Below are 22,821 nucleotides of genomic sequence, written 5' to 3'. Positions count from 1 at the left end.
ACAAGGGGACCCCCTGAGGCGGGACCGCCTCAGGGGGTCCCCTTGTTCGCGGGGCGCTGAGGGGGACGGCGGGTGGCCCGCATTTGAAGGAAAACCCATCCAGATTCTGGCTGTTTTCCACCCAAAGGAAAGCGGGTCGGGGTGGTGCCACCATGGCGTTCTCCCTGATTGTGTCATTGTGTTCCAGGTACACCTGGCCTGGCTTTTGCTGAAAAGTTCCTTGACCTATGTGAAACCAGCGCTGTAGTGAAATCAACAAGATTTTCCTTGGTGTCACCATGCCAGGCAGCTCCGGCAGAAGGATCCTGGTCAGTTTCTGGGGAAATTGACAGTTTCTTGTTTGGTGTTTTGGCTCCTGCTGTGATTTCTCCAGCCACCTGGCCCTCGTGGATTTATCTTCTTCCCACCTAGAGATCCGGCACGAAAACAAGGTTTCTATTAATGTTTTATACCAGCATATGTTTCATACCAGCATATACCAGATTCTTCAGGACCTGAAGAAGTCCTTCTTTGGCCATAAAGATTAGAAACCTGATTTCTAAACCTAAATAAAAAAAAAAATAAATAAATCTAAATAAAAGCCTAGTCCAAACTGAACATCTCCTGGCTGATTAGAGGGTGGAATATGTGATTACAGAAGAATGAGCAAGGGAAATGAGCTTCCTGATTCCCCAGCCCTTGTATTCCTGGAGAGACCTGGGATTTAAAAAGAAAATTAGAAAATAGTCTTCAGCAAAAAGGAAATAAACTGAGCAAAAGGAAAATAAACTGTGTTAAAGTCAACAGAAAGCAGAAGGACCTAACAATAACACATAAGAGAAATGAGAGGTGCAATGCCTGACTGGCTGTCATTTGTTAAGACACCTCCTTCACCAAAGGAGAAGCCCCGTACTGCAAATTAAAGAATGAAAATAGGTCCTCTTTTAAGGTCAGGGTTGAATTTCTTTTCTCTTCTCTCACTGTCTTGTATTATTAGGAATTTCTGCAGCAGCATTTATCATGACCTTTAAGGTCCCTTCCCACCCAAACCATTCTATGATTCTTTCATTATTGTCAGGTTTCTGAGAGCAAGTATCCACCTCAAACATCTGAGGAATCCCCTTTCTTGTACTTTCCCTTTTCCCGTCCTCGGGATGTGTTTCCCAGGTCACCACCTACACATTTGTACTGACCTGAATTTCCTTGCTCCTGTCCTGCAGAACTGACAGGCCGTTGAGACGGAGCGAGCTGCTGCGCTTTTCTGCATGATGCCTGGGAGTGAGAAGATCAAAAAGGTTTTCCAAGTCAGTTTCACGGCTCATCTTTACCCTGCATCAATGGGTAAATGACTAGAGCCTTACCAAAGGCAACTTACAAGTGAGCGCTTTGATTTAACAGGTTTGTTTATATAAGATAAATCAAAGTGAAGTAACTGAAATAATGGACGTACATGCCCTGTTCCTGTAGTGATCTTTGGTTTTCCACGCAAGGGGAAGGAGAAATGAAATGGCAAAGCAGTGTGGCAATTGTATTTATTTCTAATGAAGAGTATTTGGCAGTTCTATGCAACTGACACATTATTTTTGCTGTGCTACATATTTATGTGCTGCAAAACTGCCAAAGCTGCTCAGGCATTAAATGGTTTAGAGATATTTAAGACTATTACTCTAATAATCTGTAAATCAGAGAACCTGATTGACTTTTCATTTAGATGACTGATAACCAGGAACCACTTCCCTGAACACTACGGTAGCTTTGCAGACACAAGGTGTGAATAGGGGATACAAAGCAGCCCTTGATGTTAATTTTAACCTGGGGATAGCTGTAATTAACTAATGAAGTGAGCTATTGATATATTTTCTCCTTTATGAGCCTCCAGCTTCCAGTCTGAAATGCAAGCAGTGTTTTTTGTTTCTGTTTTGAGGTTTCCCTTCATGAGAAATGTACTGCTGACAGCCTTTCTTCAGGTGTTAACTAAGGGTTAAATCAAATTCTCTTATAGGTTGGCACTCCTTAGTCTCAGTTTACATGTATATTGGCACTAAATGGGAATTATATGCACCTAAGATTAAGTACACTCCTCAGGCAGGAAGTGTCAGCTTCAATAAAACGAAAGCTAAAGAATTACTTACAGCTTCTACGTTTGAAACCCATGTTCAGTATTACAATGGTGACATTTATTTTGATGTCAGTGGAAAAAGAGGTTTGTCCTGTTGTCTGATCATGATCTGTAAGAGAAACAACACGAGTGATCCCATGACAATACAGAGCCTCACAAACACCCATGAGGGTCTATATTAATTACTTTCCATGTGTTCATTTTAATGAAAACATGTTACAAATAGAGCTAATGCCGTTAAAAATTTGCCAAACAATAAAAAAGTCTCCTAATTCTTAATGCATAAATATCCCAGTGCTGGTGTTTTGCAGCTAGGGAAAAAATGGTAATGGGATAGGACTGTAATACTGAGAAAATAAAATATTTTTATTTTTCTCTGGCAAAGATGATATAAAGTATCCTGAAAAATATTTTTCATTAAACTCTAAAGTGTTCAAGCTGACATATTTTACATACTTAGGCATAATACATTTCTTCACATTGTGCATGTATGTTTCTCATTTATGAAAAGGAAACTGAAAAATGCTTCTTTCCATAAAATGTGAAAGTTTTATCACATCATCATGTCAGCTCTTTGGATTCTCGTCTTATTTTTGAATGCATCCCATTGATTTGGAGGCAATTCTCTTGGAGCAAAGACACATTCCTTTTCATAACATTAACTCCAAGAAATCCAAATGCAGTATTTGGCCATGAATGATATTTGAAATTCTTGTCAGAGAGATTAGGGGTATCTTTTGAAGAGGCTGAATGGAAACAGAACTATTACCCTGCCTGAAATATACGTGAAATAAATCAGAGATGCTCTATAAATGTACAGATGCAATCGAGTTACATTTCACTGCGTATGACTACACCAGAGAAATGTTTGTTCCGTCTCAGTTAAATGTCACAGTTTTTGTAATAATTTTTTTTCATTGTCACACCTTGTAGGTAAATTCAACGTTTTCAGTCAACACATAAAAGTAGTTATTCTACACATACAATGCAAATTCCTCTTGGAAATATTCCTCCCAGGAGGTGATGTGGAGGACCTGTAAAATCATGTAATAAATAATTGGTTTGTTTTTCTATTTCTATTGAAGACATTCTGTTGGAAATGTTATTGCTTTCATTTCAGAAACTCATCATCTATTCCTGCTGTACAATATTCATTTTGGGTGAGTGACCTCTATGCTCTCCATCATTTCTGTGATGAATGCCTACCTGTGTTTCTTGTTTGGGTAAGAGTTTTTTATACTTGATGAAAAGACACTTGTAAAGATACTTTTTTTTCTTTTTAATGTATGGCTCTTAATCAGAATGGAAATAAAATTAAGTTCATGAGTTTGTGTTACAAAAATTACTTCAGCCTTGGTCTTAAATATACGTGATATAGGTGTGATTCTCTTGGGGATCTCTTGCAGACAAACATGGGAATTTTTCAGGGAGAATTAAAAAGCTAAAATTGAATTTCCTTTGATGTTCCTATTGGCTTCAGTCGGCCAAGGCGTGGCATTTATAAACCTGGACTGAAGTTTGACAGCAGCTGGAGGGAAGGTTTGGGCCCCTCCAGGCTTTGCCCACGTGTTTTTGAAGTACGATCAGTAATCTTTAATCTTCCTTTTACTTTTATGGAAGCATTTTGGTTATATATGGGTGTGCCTTAAGCTTTTCTTCCAGTAGGATGACATTTGTGATAACCATCTTGTTGGATGCAGGGCTTCAGTCGCCAGCAGAAGTATTCGAAGGCAAGGTTTGAATTTATATAGCTATTTTGAATTATATTACATTCATGGTACTGGTGTTGTGCCTTTCCTTCCATTCTGCTGCCTTTTAATCAGCATTTACTTCCTTCTTGCATTTGAATTTTTATATTTGCAGATTATGGGGCTATTAGGGATATAAAGACCAATTAATTATTTTCAAGTTCAGAAAGGAGATAAAGATATTCATTTATTAAGTAATATTTTTTATTAAACTGTTCGTGGTTTAGCTTAAAAAATGGGGCTTGTGTGTATGTAATGAAAGGGATTGTTTTATAAGTTATGTTCCTTCAGAAATACTTCAGGCTGTTCTTACTGTATTATATTGAAAGTGCTGTAATGAACAAGACAACTTCAGTGGGTTTGATGTTTAAATGCAAATGTGTGAAGATCTGCTTACGCCTTATAAATACACAAAGGCTTCCAAAGTTATGTGTTTTAGGAAGGATATGATTATCATAGATACGGCTTAGTTATACCCTGGTATTTTATCTTGTGCTCTAAAAAAAAAAAAAAATACAGGAGTTTTACAGTGCTACAATAAATGTAAGTGGCTTCATTTCTACAAAAGGGGAAAATCTGTTTTCTGATCATGCCAGAGTACGAGATTTTACATTCTGCAGGGAAAAAGTGCTGTGAGATTTTGTGATGGGTCGGTCTCTGACCCTGTGTGCTCTGCACAAATACCATTTACATCAACAGCACATCCCATTCTGTCAAAAGCTTCGTAGGCATCACCTTAAATAGTGTGTTTATTTGATTTACTGTGTATGTTGGACATTGACTAATAACTAGTTAACTTTGGAAAGGTTGTCCTCTTAACGGTACCTTTCTCCGTAGGGTGATGAAGCAGCGAAGCCATGTATTTACCCTGCTGTCCCCTTTCTGAGGGAGGATGTTTATTCCTGCAGGACTGAGGCAGCTGAAGCACCTGGGAAATTATGTCAGCAATTTCAGGTTTATCCAGCCTCACTGCAGCCCAAAATTTCACCAAATCCAGGTTTACTTTGTATTTTCCAACTGAAATACATAGGAGCATCAGCAAGATGCACTGGCGTGAGTGCTACTTTGTAAACTCCAAAGCACACAGAACTTAATTTTTCATCAGTTCCTTATGTGAGCTGGACTTTAACCCTTACTTAATAGGAAGGGACTCACCCCCATGAGTAAGTGCTTGGGAATATCATTACAAATTTTACAGTCAGAGCAGTTAAGGGGAAGGGGAGTACAAATGACTCCAAAATACAAGCTTGCATATAGTTTACTGTCGGTTAGTGGCAATCTGATCCTCTTTGGAACAGCTTAAAGTAGCCAACAGTATAAAGATTGACATGGGGGGGGGGGTTCTGTTTAGAGTTTACTGATGCATTTTTCATATATTTGATATTTATACTCAAAATGACATTATGAATTCAATTTACATACACTTTGGCAAACTCAAAGGTAACTGGGAGAACAAAATGCTGTATGTGACAAGATGAGGAAGAATCATTCCCAGAGACCATTTAGTTTAAATTTATAAACTCCAACAGATCTATGATTTTAAATCTGACACATTATGTTCAAGTCTCATGATAAAAATTAGGAACATTTTCCAAGAAGAGCGAGAAAGATATTTCCTGGGACTATATTCTGGTAAAACTGTTATTTATTAGAAGCTAGATAATGATCAGACAGAAGAGTACAGGCTCTAGATGAAAACATAAATTATTCCTGTTAATAACTCTCAGCACTTATGTAGCACTTAACATTTTGAAAGCACTGAACAAATATTAACTCTCTCTTGTGAGACAGAAAGCTGTTCTTATCTCCATTTACAACCCAGAGGCAGCTGAGCTAAGGCCAGCTCTCTCAAGTGTGACAGGCGTTCAGAAATGGAGAAACTTGGAACATCAGACCACTTCTGTCACCTCTTGATTATGTGATTTTCCTAAGGCCAAAAGTGACACATTAGCTGGGGCAGGGTTAGATTTTATGATTTCCTCGGTCTGCAGACAATGTTCCCTCTCATCCTTTGATGATATGAGACGACAATGATAAATGACAATGAAAGAACATGATGTACTTGCACCTGTTATAAGGTTTGAGAAACTAGTTACTGAAATACCGAGTATTTGAAGCAATGATGGAGAGGATTTTGTGGGAAGAAAGAAGCTGGCAGGATTCACAGAAATGGCCTGCATGTGTAACAAAAAAAAGTGTTAATTTTTAAAGAAAAAAAAAATAAAATCCTATCGACTTTTAATCTATAATTGCAAAGCCATTTGAGCCCTTACAAGAACAAGTTAGAGAGGGATGGGAGGATGCCCAGGAGGCTGCGTGTAGCGTAAGAACCTGACGGGGCTTTCGATAACGGCTTCTGCCGCTTCCCCGTGGCTTTGGACAGAGTCCACTGTTCAGCACTCTCAGAACAGATGAAGGGAGGGGAACTCCACACTTCCCAGCCATCTTGGCATCACAGGCCCAGTTCCATTTGGAAAAAAAAAAACAGTATTTCCATTGAGCCTCATACCTCACAGTTGATTAAAGTAGCTCAAAACAGCTTCTCCAAAATGAGGTATTATTTATCCACCTGGGAACATATGGCAAGCTGAGAACTCAGCCACTTGCTTTTGAACTTCTATAAATGTTAGCCTTTTTTTTTCCAAGCTTTTTTTTTTTTTTATTTTGGCACAGTCAGAAATTGTAAAAATGAAGCTTCTTTTAAGCTTCTCTACCTAAATAGACCCCACACAGTTACTAGCTCGCACTATTTTAACTTTGACTTTTTCTTGCCCATATTACCACACAAATTTTTAGTAATTCTGATACAGTCTCCTTGTGGTTATTAACAGTAAACGTTAGCTGACAAATATAAAATAGCTTGCAACCAGGTTCACCAGGACAATTTTGAAATTTGCTTAGGAATAAATATTCCTTTCTGAAACTAGCTGCATTTTTTTATCTTTCTTCTTCTTTTTGTATAAGATCGAGGATCCTGGGAAAGTTCAGTCAGATGCTGCCTCCATTTGCCTGAGTCTCAAGGGGCAGGTGGGTTCAGGTTTCCACACTGAGCTGTTTTGCAATTGCACTGCAGTTGGCTACCAAAAATTAAAGGGTGCATTGCTACGCCTAGAAAAAGTCAGATGCTGCCTCCATTTGCCTGAGTCTCGAGGGGGAGGTGGGTTCAGATTTCCACATTGAGCTGTTTTGCAATTGCACTGCAGTTGGCTACCAAAAATTAAAGGGTGCATTGCTACGCCTAGAAAAAAAAAAAAGAGCTGATCTAATTCTCAGTGCTTTCCTTCTGTCTTAGGGAAACATCTCAAAATTCTCTCCTGCCATGCTAGAAAAATGGTACTTTTTTTACTTTCCTGGTGCTACTGCACTGAGATGAGTCAATTACAATAAAGCTGGTCTCTGTGTTCCTGAGCTTGCTCTGACTGTGACAAAACTTCAACTTGCAAACTATTTCTGTGGAGTTGTTTGGGAATATGAAGTTGTGGGCGCTGTTCCTCGCTCCACAGTCACTGCGTCACCCCTAGGAACCGCTCACAAGCGGGCACAGACAGAGGTTGAAATGGAAATGCACAACTCCTTGTCTGAAAATGAGGAAATCCTCCTCCTCTGCAGAAGCCTCTGCCTGAAAAACAATGATTTACTTATTTGACAGAGAGAGAAATACTGATAAACCCTTATCTATACCATTTTGAATGTTCTTCATCTGCCTATATGGATATGCACATGTATCTATAAAATACATATATTGCCATAAACTGTAATAAAAGTATTAATATTCTGGACAGGAATCCAATTTTATCTTTAAGCAGCATTTGCAGGGGATTGCTAAACCACATAATGGAAGCTTTGTCTAGACAGTCTTCTCACTGGCCAACTTAATTTTTTTTACTTTGATTGTTTTTAATGTATTTCCTGGAACAGAAAGTCCCAATAATTTGTTTACAACCTTTTCTGGAAACTATGTCAGTTTTATAATATTCAGAACTGATAATAATTTTTCTAAAGCAAGCCATATATTCCTGGAGCCTGAATGTTCTCAGAGAGAACTGTTAGCTGTAAATTCTCTCAGATTGTTATAAAAAAAGTTATTAGCTTTTTTTCAAGTGAAACATTATCAAGTGTATTACTTGGAAAGGGGCAAAGCTTTCTTTCAATGGCTCCGAGATGTTTCCATCTGATGATTTTTATGACCAGTTACTATATATAAAATGACTGGGTGTATTTCACAGTGGAAAATCCAGATTATGATCGTTATCAAATCCACCCCTACGACAGTGACATGGCTTAGAGTCTCAGCAGTGGTCGTCAGAAGAAAGGCTCAGAAGTTTTTGAGCAGCGTTTTTAAAGCTGCTGCCTTTGTTCTGTCAACCCTGGCCTTGGTCCAGGCTCTCTGAAATCAGTGTAAGGTCTCACATAGATTTTGGTGGGCTTCAAGCTCTAGAGCAGCTCTGGAGTGATGAGGTTTCAAACTTTCAATCTCTCCATCACAGGCGTTAAACCAGGCCTGACAGAATGTTACTGGTTTGGACAGCGCTGCAGATGCTGCTCCTAAAGCCTGTAATGTTATGGTTTCATTTATTTTTGAATCCACTTTAATAACAGAGTATTATTTTCTTCCACTTTCAGGGTGCATTCCTTGGGTCACCTCAGAGGCATACAAAGAATGCAAAGACACATTTTAAACTCTGAAATGGATGTAGGAAGCTGAATTATCACCAAAGGCCACAGGTTCATTTGCAACACCTTTTTTTTTTTTAATTTGTGTTCTTGGTGGTTTTTTTAAGTGAACTTTCCTTTACACACTTTCCCCGCTGTTATTTTCTTTTAAATTTAATTCTCTTTAGCTTCACACTCCCTGCTTTCTAAGAACTTCTGCGTCAGTCAGAAAGGAGGAAGTGAAACCCATTAATTAGATGAATAAAGCAGAATTAGTCCTGCCAGGAAACTGAGCTTCCCGCCTCCGCAGAAGCGCCCAGTGTCGGGTCCCTCCTGGAGCACCCACCAGTAAGTGGTCCTGGTAAGTGCCTGCTGGTGATTCCACCTGGAAGGCTGCTTGGATTGCCCTGGTACACTGGGCACATCTACTCTTACCTTTTTAAGGACACATCCCAGATGACATTGCCAGGTACCTTTGGTGGCATCAGGCTGTATGGTTTCCATGGCCACACTGCCATCCCTTTCCTCTCGCTGCTGGCACCACCGCTGCCTTAAAATGCAAAGGTTTCACTTTCCCATTTAGAAAGGTCTGTGCTTACACGTGTATTAAAATTGTCACATTTTGATGGTTCTTTTAATGCTCTAAAACTGAACTTTTAATTTAACTTCAGAGTAAGAAATATTTGTTCTTGAACCCTTTGTATTTATATAGCTATCTGTCTTTAGATTAGACAAGCAGATACAGGAATTGTCTTGTAAAATTGTAGTTTCCCTTTAATAAGCCACTCTGACAGGCAATTATTCATGCAGTCTGTTCTGTGCTAAATGTTCTTTCATGCTGTGCATCCCTGTCTCTTGATTGCAGGAATGTGCTCCTGTGAATTATAATTATAAGTAAATATGAACTGGTATGTACAAAATAATTTACTAGACCTTCCGTTGCTACATGATATTGATTCTGTTCCTCTGCATTATAAAGATACTGGAGTTCTAACAGATAGCATGTATTTTTTCATTCCTTGGACTTTTGAGATTGCTGCTAGTGTTTATTGCAAGTCATTTTGACAGAAGTTGGAGATACTATACATAAATTTTCTTCAGTGACAAATTGTTTGCTAATATTTAAATTTCAAGACCAAAAAAAAAGTGTTAAAGTTTGGCCCTGGAAAAATTCATGTATGGCACAGATACCACAAGGTAAGTCACATTCACCTTTATAATTATGCAATTTTCAGCAGATTCTTTCAGACAAACAAAAGGCATTGTGGTACTAAATGACTAAGTGCTGTCTTCAGGTTTGGAAGCTTTCAAAGAGCGGTTCAGATTATTGGTGGTTTTGTTTTCATTAGGTAAGAATTTGGGGCAGAACTCTACTTGTAAGGATTTGGAGCCTGGTTGAAGCTTGTCATCTGGGATGCCTCGTGAACAGTGGAGAAAGGAGGTCTCTGCAGGAAGCACTCATCCCGTTTATCTCGGGTGCATCAGGGTGGGATAAATCATCTCCTGATGGTGCCCATCCTTCTCCATAACTGGACAGCCTATGTGGACTCTACAGACTAGAGATCAAACAACTCCTCAGGTACTAACACTTAAACTGCACTTATCGGTAATTGAAAATTCTATAGCATGAATATATGTGTATGAAGTTAAAAGATTTTCTGCTGGGGAGAGATTTATGCAACCAGCGTGTCATATTTAACTGCACGAAATAGACATGCACTCATGATAAAAAGTCTGGTCTCACTCTGTATAGATCTGTGTATATTTGGGCTATACCAAGTAAAAATCTAAAACTGTATAAAAACTATCTAATAATAACATGCCATTTTGCTCTTTGGTCTCAAAAATGAGCTGTGTGAAAGAAATGCACCAGGAAAGCACAAAAATTGAAATAACATTGTGGGTCTTTTAGGATATAAGGTATTTTTACTCTCAAGGCAACTACCGTTGACTGAAGTGCCCTGCTTCCTCAGAGAAAACATTTGAAATTAATGTAATGTTCACAGTTGCATTTCATTTTAAAAACAGTATCGCTTACATGGGTATGTAAAGAACAAATCATGCCAAACAAAAAATGATTACTTTTTAAATTAAATTCTAAATTAGCGGAAGAAGGGAAGGAAGTACATTAAAGCATCTAGAATTTACTAAAGCATTTGACACGGTGTGTCTCAAAATTGTGTTTGACAAATGAATCAAAATGGATTACGTAGAAATGCAATTACAACTACAAGTAATTGGCTGAGGAATGTACTAAGGAGTAATGATAAACATGAGAGTGGAATCCTGGTCCGTGCAGGATTTTATTAGGGTTTCACTACACCCTGTGGAAGGAGGTTTCTGGTTGTTGCAGAACCAATTTAACTTACTCACTGGGTTGTGTATCTGGCAGATGTGCAGGATTTTATTAGGGTTTCACTACACCATGTGGAAGGAGGTTTCTGGTTGCTACAGAACCAATTTAACTTACTCACTGGCAGAATGAGGATTCAAGAAGTTACACAAATATTCTTCCCTTAATTCCTGCAATCATTGCTACTTTCTTGAGCTGCAGGCGTTCGCTGGCTTGTCTCTGATATCAGATATACCTATTTTACATCTGTTTAACCTTTACCAATTTAGCAGAATGATTTCTCTGATTTACAGTGTTGCAGACAGACTTCAGTGCCCAACATCTCCTGTGCAAGGCTGTCACCTTCTGAAGCTGTTTCCTCACTTGTTGCAGACAGACTTCAGTGCCCAACATCTTCTCCTGTGCAAGGCTGTCACCTTTTGAAGCTGTTTCCTCACGGCTCAACCCATGAAAATACTAATTAAACCATCGTATTTGCTCATGACAGGGCAGCAGTAACTTACAGACCACAGCTTTTTTCTGACCAAGCCTATCCCTGCTGACTGAATGCTAGGAATCACGACGGAGAAGATTTCCTGGCTGTTAAAGCTTTAAGGCTAGACAAGGAATAAATGTAAGTCTCTGTGTCAGCTCAGCGATTGCCTTCGCAGTGAAGAGCAAACCCGAGTCAAATACAAGCTTGGATTACATAGCAAGGAGCCAACAAGCTGGGGTGGAAATAATAATTGGTCTATTTGTCAGTTCCACCTTTTATGTTCAGTTATAACCCCACAAAGAGAGTGCAAAATGTTGCAGTTTGGGGTTGTGGTCCCAGTTTTCCCTTTATACTGTTTTGCTGTGGTGTAAATGATTACGCAGGTGCAGAGGTGATGGATTTGGGTCTGCAAATACAGTGCAGTTGTGATGAGCAAGATGGGATATTAAAAAAAAAAACAAACAACTAAGATCAGCTCTGTAGAATATATAAATAGATGAAAATGAAGCAAGAGCTGCATCTTATTGCTCAGGCTACAGCACCACGGTGGTCTATTGAGCAGTACAGAAAGCTGATTATTTATCTAAGCACTCTGTCAGTTTTAACAGAATAAAATAATGCTGCATACAATATGGGATAGGGTATGGCTTCTAGACCCTATATTCTGCCACAAGGGCTAAGTGTGTTCTTTAAGCTCTGATTTTAGACATGTAGACGTGGTGCTGAGGGACATGGTTTAGTGGGCACTTGGCAGGGCTGGGTTAACTATAGGACTTGGTGATCTTAAAGGTCTCTTCCAACCAAACCAACTCTGTGACTGTTCTCACCCTTTCTGTCAGAGCAGTTCAGCTAGGTTATATCTCACCTACCTAAAAGAGTTCAAAGAGTAAATATTTAGTCTGTTTTCATATCATTTCCCTCAGTGGTCAGTGATGGGAAGATAATTCATCTCATTATAAAATAGGTACAAGATGGGTTACAGCATAAATCAACTCCTCTTTTTCTGTTGCATAAAGTTATCCTAAGCAACTGCACCCAGCTGGACTTTATCAGCCAATAGAGCTGCATTCAATTCTTAAAATCCAACAGTTTTGTTACCCACCTCAGCTTTACTTACTAATAAGGTTACAGACAGTAGCACATCCTATTTTTGATTTTGCCCTACATTTTTTCTCCTACCTGCAAACTCCTGTTCTGTCATTTATGCCTTCTGTTGTGCAGGGATCTACATTTGATGTTTTAAAGTAGACTTGAGTCCATCTCTCCTGTGCAAATTACGTTCATCAACACAGATGATCAATCTTTAGAAACCAGTGGGAACTTTTTCATTAAACAGAAAATATTTTTTTCCCTCTAGGAAAACCTTTCCACCAGTACACAGTGGTAGAAAGAAGCCTTTCAGCTGAGAATGCTTTATATATAATAGGGGAGCATTTGGCCAGAATATTTCAATCAATTCAATTAATATAGTTCAATCAAGTAATCACAGGTTAATGGAAAAGCACTGAGTTTGGGGAACTGCTTTAAGGTTTTTTTGCTTCCCATGAGTGTAAACCAGCTCCACCTGCCCACCACTGAGGCCACCTGGGCTGGCAAATCCCAGTGACAGGCCTGAGCTGACTACCATGGATGAATAATACCATTCATAGTACTTTTTAAAAATTAACTGCCTCCGTATTCAATAATCAAATAGCATAAAGACCTCTAATGATCTAGTATTCTTCATTTTTATTTCTACATCAAGCAGGCACCAGCGCTGAGCAATGTATTGTCACAGTTGTGAGTAATGACCCTGAAAAGTGGACACTTTCCTAATTTGCTAAAAATAAGATTTTAAATTTCTATGAAAGCGGTTTCTCTCTCTCCTTTGGATGATTAAATACTGTGCTGAGATGTTATGTGACATTAACGTACAGAATGAGAGAGAAGTCTCTTTAAACAGAGCAGACAGACTTCCTAAAGCTCGGTCTTTAATCATTTCATGTATGGTGGTCTCGGAGGGAGAATATAAAACATCAATAGTAGAATCACAGTCATAAAATAAAGAAAGTAAAAGGGCTTAACATTGGGACTATGAAAGCAGTTTTCAGGCAGTCCATATTGAAATCAGCCTTTAATCTGGTAAAAATAGAGCATACATTTACAAGGTTCCATATAAATGGACAGACAATACTGTTAATAAAAAGCTCCATAGTTTATCCAGTGTGTTACTGTTTGCTTTTATGAGAATTGTGTCATTGACAGAACAAATACAGTAAGCATTTCCTGATTTTGTCCTTCTACTTGGGAAAATAACAAAATACAGAAATCATTATTTATTTTTCTCTGTCTGTTCATTCTGATAGAGCTCTGTATCTCTCTCCCAAGTTATTTCTCTTCCGTCTTAGAGATAAATGGGACTTTATAGGGAGCAATCATAATACTCTCACAGTTTGTTTGTTGCACATTGCTTATATGTGTTTTAAAAGAACATTGTGTCATCATAAACATCCATGAAAAATTATTTATACTGATCAGTTGTACTAACAAACATTTGTAAAATAAATCTTAAAATTAATGTATGTCTAATCCTTTCAGTGGATTCTGTTTGCCAGACTGTAGGGGAGGGATCTTACTTCATTTTTCTTTTTGTTGTTATTTTTTAATTCAGTTTTGGTTCTTTTTAGACTTCCTTCCCCATACAATTTGAAGGTGTATCATCCATCCATCCATCCCTCCCTCCCTCCATTTCTCCTGCTGTGAGCTCTGTGGGAGTTACGCCGCAGCACGACGTGGATGCAAGCTCAAATTCTGACCTGTGAAGAGCACATTCATCTCAGACAACTTGGCTGTAAGTTCTAGTTACTCAGAGAAGTCAAACAAGATATGTTATATCGTTATGTTCTCTCTAATGAAGTTAATCTCCCTTTTCCAATTAGGCTTTTCCTTTTTATCAGTTCACACAGTTAATAATATCTACAATTACTAATATAAATTTTAGTTAATAGTGTCTATTAACAACTGACTTTATAAGAATTTATCTCACATTTAAATATCTGTGGTCATAGTAACTGAAATAATTTAGGACTAAATGAGTTTTCAGCCTTGAGCATTTGATAGATTGCATTATTTCCTTTTTGTTATTTATACAGCATCATAAGTACGGATGGTACTTTATCAGGAGCTCGCAGTTTAAATTACACCTAACGCACAGATATTTTATGAGGATCATAAACAACATATAGGACAGTGCTGGAGTTTTTCATTCTTGTGCAGTATTCTTGACAATCCCTTTTTAATTTAATTAGCAGAGCTGATCTCTGGACTGATGGCCAGGAGGGAAGATCAGTGGTGGAATGCAGACCAAAAGCTGTCAATTTCAAACAGAATTTGTTTACACCAACACAGGCCGTGCACAGGTTTGATACCTACATGTATCACTGGATCATGTTTGTGTGTTCTGAATGTATGTCCAAAAAAAAAAAAAACCCTTTTCTTCTTACAGTTTTGTTCAAATCTTTTGTTTTCAATTTCCAGGGGATTTTCAGATGTAAGATTTAATAAGGCAAAAGAAGTATCTTTAATTTGACCCATATAACAATGCTATAGCTAGTTAAAAGTATGCAGAACTTAGTACATATATCACCTGATTAAAAATAGCACTTAGTGGGCATGGAAATGTCTTTTTCAAGTGTCACTCACTGGCAAGGTGTTTAATGGCTGTAAAGAGGCCAGAAAAGGTGAATGTGCACTGGGGCTCCACAGCACCACCAGAGCAGAGCTCCGTGGAATCCAGTTCAACAGGGACCCAGAGCATCATTCCCAAACATTTCATCCACTGAACAAGTCTGGAAATAAAGTAAAAAAATAGTGTCACATAGAACAAACTCCTGAAGAGACAGTAATTCTTTCTAGTCCCAGCTGATACCAGCACTTCCACTACTGAAATTTCCATAACCATAATTTTCAATCAATAAAATTAAACCTACAGCGCAGTCATATGAATTTCATGACAGATCAGAAGTCAGTCTGTTTCACTATATTGCTCATCACTAATTAGGGCCAGGTCTTCTGCTGGGACCAAAGAGCACCACTTTCAAGCTTTGGATAGTGTATGGGACGGTGCTGCTTCACACGCACTGAGGATGTTTGTTTGCTTCCTGTCTAAATTTACATGATATAAAATTATGATGTAAAGTTACAAAATTTCAAGGCCAAAAGCTGGTGAAGGATCTGGCCTCCAGGATGGATTGATGTGCTGAGAAGCTCTTACCTGTATTACATGTGCTAAGCACTTTCTGCATGTTCTGGGGTTTTTTTCATCCCCTTTTTCTCTTTTCTTTATCTCCACATTCTGTTTGCCTTTTTTCTCATTCATTATATTTCTTTTCTCATACTAGTGATTAGTGTAACCTATATTCTTTTACATTTTCCAGGGACATTCTTCCCCTTTCTATTTTTCTTGATTTATTTTTTTCTCTTTGCTTTTTTGGTAATTTCCATTTTTTATTCTTTGTATGAAGATTATATTAAGTGACAAGAATAATGTCAAATAAATGAGATTATATTAATGAACAGATCTTGTCGCATTTCCATGATTCACAGGAAAAAATATTCACACTGGCTGATTTTTCAATTAAATCATTTGCTGTGTTATCTGTTCAGCATATCTTTATGAATATGCATAACTGTAATGCATTTAAATTGTTTCAGGTCTTTTGTTATCCTCAAAAACCCACAAGGTGCCTACTAGCAAAATAGGGGATTTTTTTTGCTTTTTGTGTAAAAATCAGAATACTTTGTTTTCTCCTTGATATCTTTTTCAAGGAAGTACAGGGGATTTGATGTTTGAGAAAGCATCTTGATTCTTTCTAGAGATAACAGACTTATTCTTTTGTTGTTCAACTTATTTCATCTTAAAAGTATTATCCTTTTTTTTTTTTTTAATATTTTCTATAATGTCTGTTTATCCCGTGAGGACTCTCACCACTAGCAAGTGCATCCAAAAATGCCTAGTAAAGAATCTGTAGAAAATTAGCTGAAACTTCAAAGATATTAGAAGTATTAATTCTGAAGTGAGAGATTGCTACTACCCCCATACAAAGGGGACCTTTTGGGAATGAAAATTGAGTTTCTCGAACATTTCTTTCCTGTGGCTGTGAAAGAATTACAAGGTCTGGCACATGGTTACTGGCAAGCGCCGGCACTGCTTATTTCAAAGCCTGTAACAAAATGTTGTCTAGATGTTGCAGTTTTAAAATGAAAAACTTTTATCATCAGTTGAAAAACTGTAATCTCGTGGACACGTTCCCAGAGGTTTTCTTTACTGAAATTGTTTAAATTGGTTCTCCAGTGAGATTTCACTGAAAATGAGACAGCAACACCTTCTGCTACGTGTGCTACGAAGGAGTGAGGAGAATCTCCCTTTCTCTTCGGACAGGAGGCTCCAAATACTGGACAATTTGGGGAATTATAGGGGAAAAATTACGTGAGCCGCTAGTTGTTTACTGAAGGAAATCATGCCCTATGGACATACCTCCTCTCCAGCCTCAGTCTGTCACCTTCGTGGGGTTTTCCATTTGAAAGCTCCTCTGGATTTAAATGACTCTACTAGGGACCACATTGAAACTAAAACATAAATAGAGGATTAAAATATTGCAGCAGCACATGTTTAATTCAGCGTGTAATTTTATTGCAGTCGTGCAATATATGTTTCTACTTTATATGGCACAGAGTACTGTAATAATAATTTTTTTGTTTAATGGAAGCTTAACAACCTTCTAAGCTTAGACTTTATGTCTTTCTATATGTAAAGTAAGACTGCTTCCTAATGTGGAAAATATTATTTCATTATAAAACAGGATATTTTATGTATTTTTTAAGTCTAGAACAGCAACAATATTAACTAACAATCTCCAGAATCTTTTATTTGAGATTTTTATGGATGTTTAAGATGAGAACTAAGATGGTTGAACAGGCCCAAGGACAGACAAGGGACCATGGTGGTCCTCCTTCTCCTTCTTCCATGCTGTTCAAAGCTCCCTTCTTTCCCCAGCACAGGGTCAGATGTTGGGGTCAGATCACCCTGCCCAAACTCACTGATTAGGGTCAGATATCCCCACTTCCGTCACTCAGTCTTCTCCTTCTCTTCCGTCCCCTCCAGGGCGGAAGGGTCTCCAATTTCAGTGACCTCTTTGATTCTCTTGGATACAAGTCATTCTTCCAAAATCTTGACAGTAAAACTGCCCTGCAGGTTCCGGACTTAATTTTTAGGTTGATTTTTTTAAACAAGTGCTAAAAGACAGCTTGGTGTACACCCTGTTTGTGGAATAGAGCATTTGGCAAGAGCAGGAATGACAGCACTGGAACAGGCTACACAGGGCAGTGGTGGAGTCACCATCCCTGGAGGTATTTAAAAGCTGGGCAGACGTGGTGCTGAGGGACATGGGTTAGTGGTGGGTTTTGTCAGTGTTGGGTTGATGGTTGGACTTGATCGTCTGAAAGGTCCCTTCCAACCCAGACAATTCTATGATTCTGTGATACACAGATAAAAAGAGTCTCTGTGAGCCTGATCTGTCCACCCTTGCTGGGACAAAACCCAGGCTTAGGTTAAATAGGACTTTCCTTCCTACTGGAGTTCTTCTGGTCACCCAGTGGTGGTGGGCAGCCATGAGTACCACTGCTCCTCGTTGTCCCCGGCTTCGTTAGTTCTGATGACCGCTTTGACTTTGGATTGCTTAGGCTCTAATTAGTTTCAACGCCTCTGCCTTTTGCTGACTCTCCTCATTTTATCAGAAATAAATGTCGCTAATCGATATCCATTATTCTGTTAAATTCATTATATCTTAATTGCTGACAGGGTGCTTGCCCTGCACCGTGTCCGCTGTGGAGCTGGAATCCAAATATTGCCCACGTGGCACTGCCGGAGGTGAAGTATTTCTACTCTACTCTGTTAACCCTCCAGATGGATGTTTTGGTGGGAACCATAACACAATAACCAGAGTTTTGAAAATCACATCACTGTAACATTAAAAATACAAGTAGAATTGACTTTCTGCCAGAAGTTCTTGATTTTCTGGGAGCGCTCTTCCCTAAAATATGCTTGAATTTACACCCTCAAGGGTTTAAACAAAGAAGATAATTAAACAGATCCTTCAAAGCAGAGACCTACTGGTGTGATGGAAAATGGTGGTTAGGCACATTCTTTTATTTGAAAACTGTAACTTTGCACATAGTTCTTTTATCTTTCCTCACCCATCTTTTATGCTTCCAGAATTATTGTGTGCTAATAACAGCTAATTCCGTTTTGAAGGCAAAATGAGAAATACATTTTTCAGGTTCCATCTCAGGACTTGGACTGTGAACTAGCACAGTCCCAAAATTTTCTCCTGGTCCTGAAAAAAACCTCTCATGCCAGGTCTGGAATGAGAAAATCACAACTTGTTAAAACTCCTTGGGTTTTAAAAATTAGAGTTTTCAAAAATTGTATCAGTTCTTCTGCAAGGCTTTCTTCACACCCCAATAGACTCACTGGTTTCCAGTAAGCAGGAGAGAAAGAGAAAACGGGGAGAAAAAAGATCCTGTACAGAGTACTGTGAAAATAAAGTCAGCTTTAGTAATCACCTTAGGAAATGAAGTCTCTCAAGTCTTGACTGCCTTCTTTCAAGGTATAAGTATTTCTATTTTGAAATCATATCTTTAAATCACTTGCAAATATTTATTGAGAGTAACTGCATAATAACATAATGCTATTTTGCGATTTACAGAAGAAATAAATCCATCCATTACCAGGGGAGTCAGTGAGCTTTGCATTCTCAGAGCAGCAAATGTCCCTTCCTTCCCTCCTACGCGCTACAGGTGTGACACAGAATGACATCACACCTTGCAAGCTTTGGTACTGTTTAGTCAGAATATTGTGCAAACAAAACCAGACAAAATGACAGAGATATTTGTAACTCTCAATATTTGAGCACTGTTGTTAACAGATGGGCAAATAAATAAGGATTTTAAATCTTAGATTGTTTTTCCTCTAATTACATAATTAATTTCAAACCTCATCTCATAGCTTCTTAAGAGCTTAGAAGGATATACGCATTTTTTTTGAGTCTATTTAAATAAACTTCAGTAGAGCTGAGAAATAAAAGTGAAATCTTGTGTTTCAGTGGGAACCTCCTTCAGTGAAGCAAAGCTGGAGGACAGTTCAGCAGCCCTGGGAGAAATGCATCCCTGGGACACAGATCCATGAAGCGGTGCTCAAAAAAGTTTCTGGTGAGATGAGATCTCAGGAGGAACTTCCTCGCTGTGAGTGTGGTGAGAGCCTGGCCCAGGGTGCCCAGAGAAGCTGTGGCTGCCCCATCGCTGGAGGGGTTCAAGGCCAGGTTGGATGGGGCTTGGAGCAACCTGGTCTGGTGGGAGGTGTCCCTGCCCAGGGCAGGGACCAGATGGTCTTCAAGATCCCTTCCAACCCAAAGCTTTCTATGGTTCTATGGTTAAAGAAACGAGTGATATTTGGAAAGGTGCCTCGCTGTAGGTTGCTGTATATGATATATTTGCTTTGTACCTATTTTTTGCTTAGCTTTTGCCCACATGAACCATAGAAGAACATAATATATAGGGCCAGGAAACCACTCGTGGATGCCACGTTTCCACTACATGTGGGGAAAAAAGAATTGAACTGGAAATTAGAGCATTAACAAAGAGTTACACAAAAGGAGTGAGAGAAAATGGGCAAGAAAAGGAGAGATGCAAGTTCGCTACATTTTAAAGCAGCTATCTTTGAAGATTTTTATGTTCCACTCATCTTTCCTAGTGCAGCCCATTGGGAATCTGTGCATGATAGTTCAGAGCTCCATCTTCACGGAAGATGAAAGGCAAAGCCATTCAGTGGTGAGAGCCAGCTTCTGAGAAGTGCATCCAGCCTCACGGAACTGCAATTAAATTAAAGTACACAACATTACTGGTTAAGGGGCAAGTGCAGTACTCAGCGCTCTACAAGGTAGAATGAATAATAAGTGCTGAAAATAGCCATAGATCAGATAACTTTGCAACACTGGTGGTGTTAGCTGAAAAATGAGTTACTGGGGATTAATTGGGAGAGCATGCTGCTATAAATTAAAGAGACACATGCTAAAGATCATCAATAAAGTTTTTTAAAAAGGCTCTTTAAATCATCTTTCTAATTGATCAGGAAAAGTTCTGAGGAAAGATATGAAAGGATTTGAGCAGCCGAAGTCTGTAAGCACATTCTGGACCTTGAAAAGTCCTGGTTGTTCTTCGTAGCTGAAGAGTTATGCAGAGAAGCTCTCAATACCTGACTCACCTTGCTGTGTTTCAGCTCATGGAGAAGCAGGACTCAGTGAGTCAGGAGGAGGAAACGTTAGCTGATTCAATGGGTGCTGAGAATTAAGAGGTTTTTCTTTCTTTTCCTAAATATGACGAAATATGAATAATGCAGAAGTTTTAGTGTTACTTTGCTTGCTGGCTTGCCCGTACATTTAGAGGAGCAAAGAATAACAGGCATTTACTAGCAGAAATAGCTATAGGAATGTTTAAGACCTGGAAATATTTCCCTATTTTTAGCTGAGCCTCTGACGGAACTGCAGAACACTGAATCAATGAGGTTTGTTCTGGGTTGTTTATGAGTTTGTCTTCTTTCCTATTTAGTTGCCACTTCATTCCTAAATTTGGGTAATTTTCCCTTTCTTTCAGCTGTGCAAGGTATTATGGTTTAACTCTGGAAACATCCTGGTCCCCTACGCCGTGGGGTGTGCGGGCGGTGACGCTGATGATTCATGGAGTGGGCATCACCTCATCTGCAGCCGTGGACCAGCTGAGAAACCAGCCCATATTCTGCTGGCAGCCAGGACTGGCTGAGCTCCCCCCCCAAAAAAAGGCACATCTGATTTCTGCTGAGGCTGGTTACGTGCAATTTGAATGCTGGAAAGGCTAAAATAAAACTCATCGGCTGTTAAACATAAGCAGAAGAAGATAAATAGAAGCAGCAAGCATCAGTGGCCACATGAGTTATTTTATCTGTCTTCTGAGATCCTGTCATCGCATTGAAGTTTTAAGACAATCCTAATAGGAATCATATTTAGGATTTATAGCAAGTAAGTCTGTGAAGGTTCACACTCCTTTGCCTGCCTTGAGGTGGCATTACAAAACGCAATAAGCAGGATATGTCGTCTTCCTTCCCTGGTTCAGATTCCTTCACCTTTCCTGCCACTCACAGCGCTTTCAAACATCATTAATCATGTCATGATAAAAGTTCAGTCTGCATATGTCTTATTATGCTCACAGTTGCTTCGGTTAGCTTGTAACAGTTAGCTCCTCACAGGTCAAACGATAAAAGGAGATGAAAGAGCAGGCATTAAGGATGCCTCTTCTGAAAGGGTTCTCCTATCTCCTCATGTCCTGCCGTCGCATATTTCTACCTGGGAGAACAGGAGATAATTATAATCCCAGAATGGGAAAACAACCATCTTCCTCCTAACTGCCACCCTGGGGAGCATTTAAGCACTATTTAACCACAGGTTAAGCGTTGCTGGCTTTACAGTAAAGTTTAAGTATGACTTGCTTTGAATAAGTACAGGGTCTGCTCTCATGGAAGTGCTTTGAGGGCAATCATCTCTTCAGAGACATCAATTGGTAAGATTGGCTGGCACCTGAGCTGCCTGCAAAAAACTCGTTCAGCAGTTGAGTTGCTGAAGAATTCAATAATTTAAAAATGGAAGAGATGTACTAAATTATCTAGGTAATTTCCTGGATATGGGTTTAACTTAATTTTCTATGTCTGAAGCAAAGCAGTGCCCAACATTTCCCTTGGGACCCGTCCTAATGAATCTCATTGCCAGAGAATTTTCCCTTATATTCAACCTAATTTTTCCCTGTCTTAATTTAATCCCATTACTTCTGCTTATGCTCCTTCTTGCTAGACTAAATAATTCAGTGTCAGTAATTAGGTGCAATTATAGATGCATCAATTAACGTTCGTCAGCGTGGCTACAATGCTACAGGAGATGTCCACAAGACCTGGCTGAATTTGTGGAGTTCCAGGAACTGATGAACATGGATGAGGAGATTCACTGGTCCCTTCCAGGCTTTCATCTCCTTCCCACTTCTGCTCTATATATAGCTGAAGTTGCTGGGCAGAACAGGGGAGATATTCTTATCAGCTTTTCATTATTCTGATGACATTGAATTGTGTCACACGATCCCCCAACGCAGTAAGTCCTGTGTAGGCTAATAATTAGCAAGATAGATCACCGAAGGGCATGTGGATATAAAAACATAGATGTATAAAACCATCACTAGTTGTAAGAAATACTTGGGTTTGTATTAACCCCTTTAATGGGTTGAAAGAGAGCAGTAATGCAAGTTCAGCTCATGCTGTTACACCATATACTGCTTGGGTGAATTTTTACTGTCTTGAGACTGAACAGTGATACTGGTTTCTCCGTTTAAGGCTTGATGTTTCCTTTTATTAAACAACAACACACTGTTTCTCTTGTTTCCT

The 22,821-nt window shown here is 38.9% G+C and overlaps 1 long non-coding RNA gene across 1 annotated transcript; it reads left to right on the top strand.

Annotated features, from left to right (window-relative positions):
• Positions 1-96: 96 nt before the first annotated feature.
• On the top strand, positions 97-21,892 carry LOC106889821. Its single transcript, XR_001412401.1, has 13 exons — positions 97-431; positions 1,200-1,377; positions 3,219-3,321; positions 4,684-4,899; positions 6,811-6,873; positions 8,470-8,571; positions 8,688-8,860; positions 9,849-10,078; positions 11,340-11,465; positions 13,994-14,157; positions 14,618-14,725; positions 19,469-19,574; positions 21,015-21,892. It is a non-coding gene; the product is annotated as an uncharacterized LOC106889821 (long non-coding RNA).
• Positions 21,893-22,821: the final 929 nt, after the last annotated feature.

This window comes from Calidris pugnax, unplaced genomic scaffold (assembly GCF_001431845.1).
Source record: "Calidris pugnax isolate Ruff unplaced genomic scaffold, ASM143184v1 scaffold89, whole genome shotgun sequence".
In the NCBI taxonomy this organism is placed as follows: Eukaryota; Metazoa; Chordata; class Aves; order Charadriiformes; family Scolopacidae; genus Calidris; species Calidris pugnax.
The sequence above is the reverse complement of the archived record's forward strand: the minus strand, read 5'-3'. Positions and strand labels throughout refer to the sequence as shown.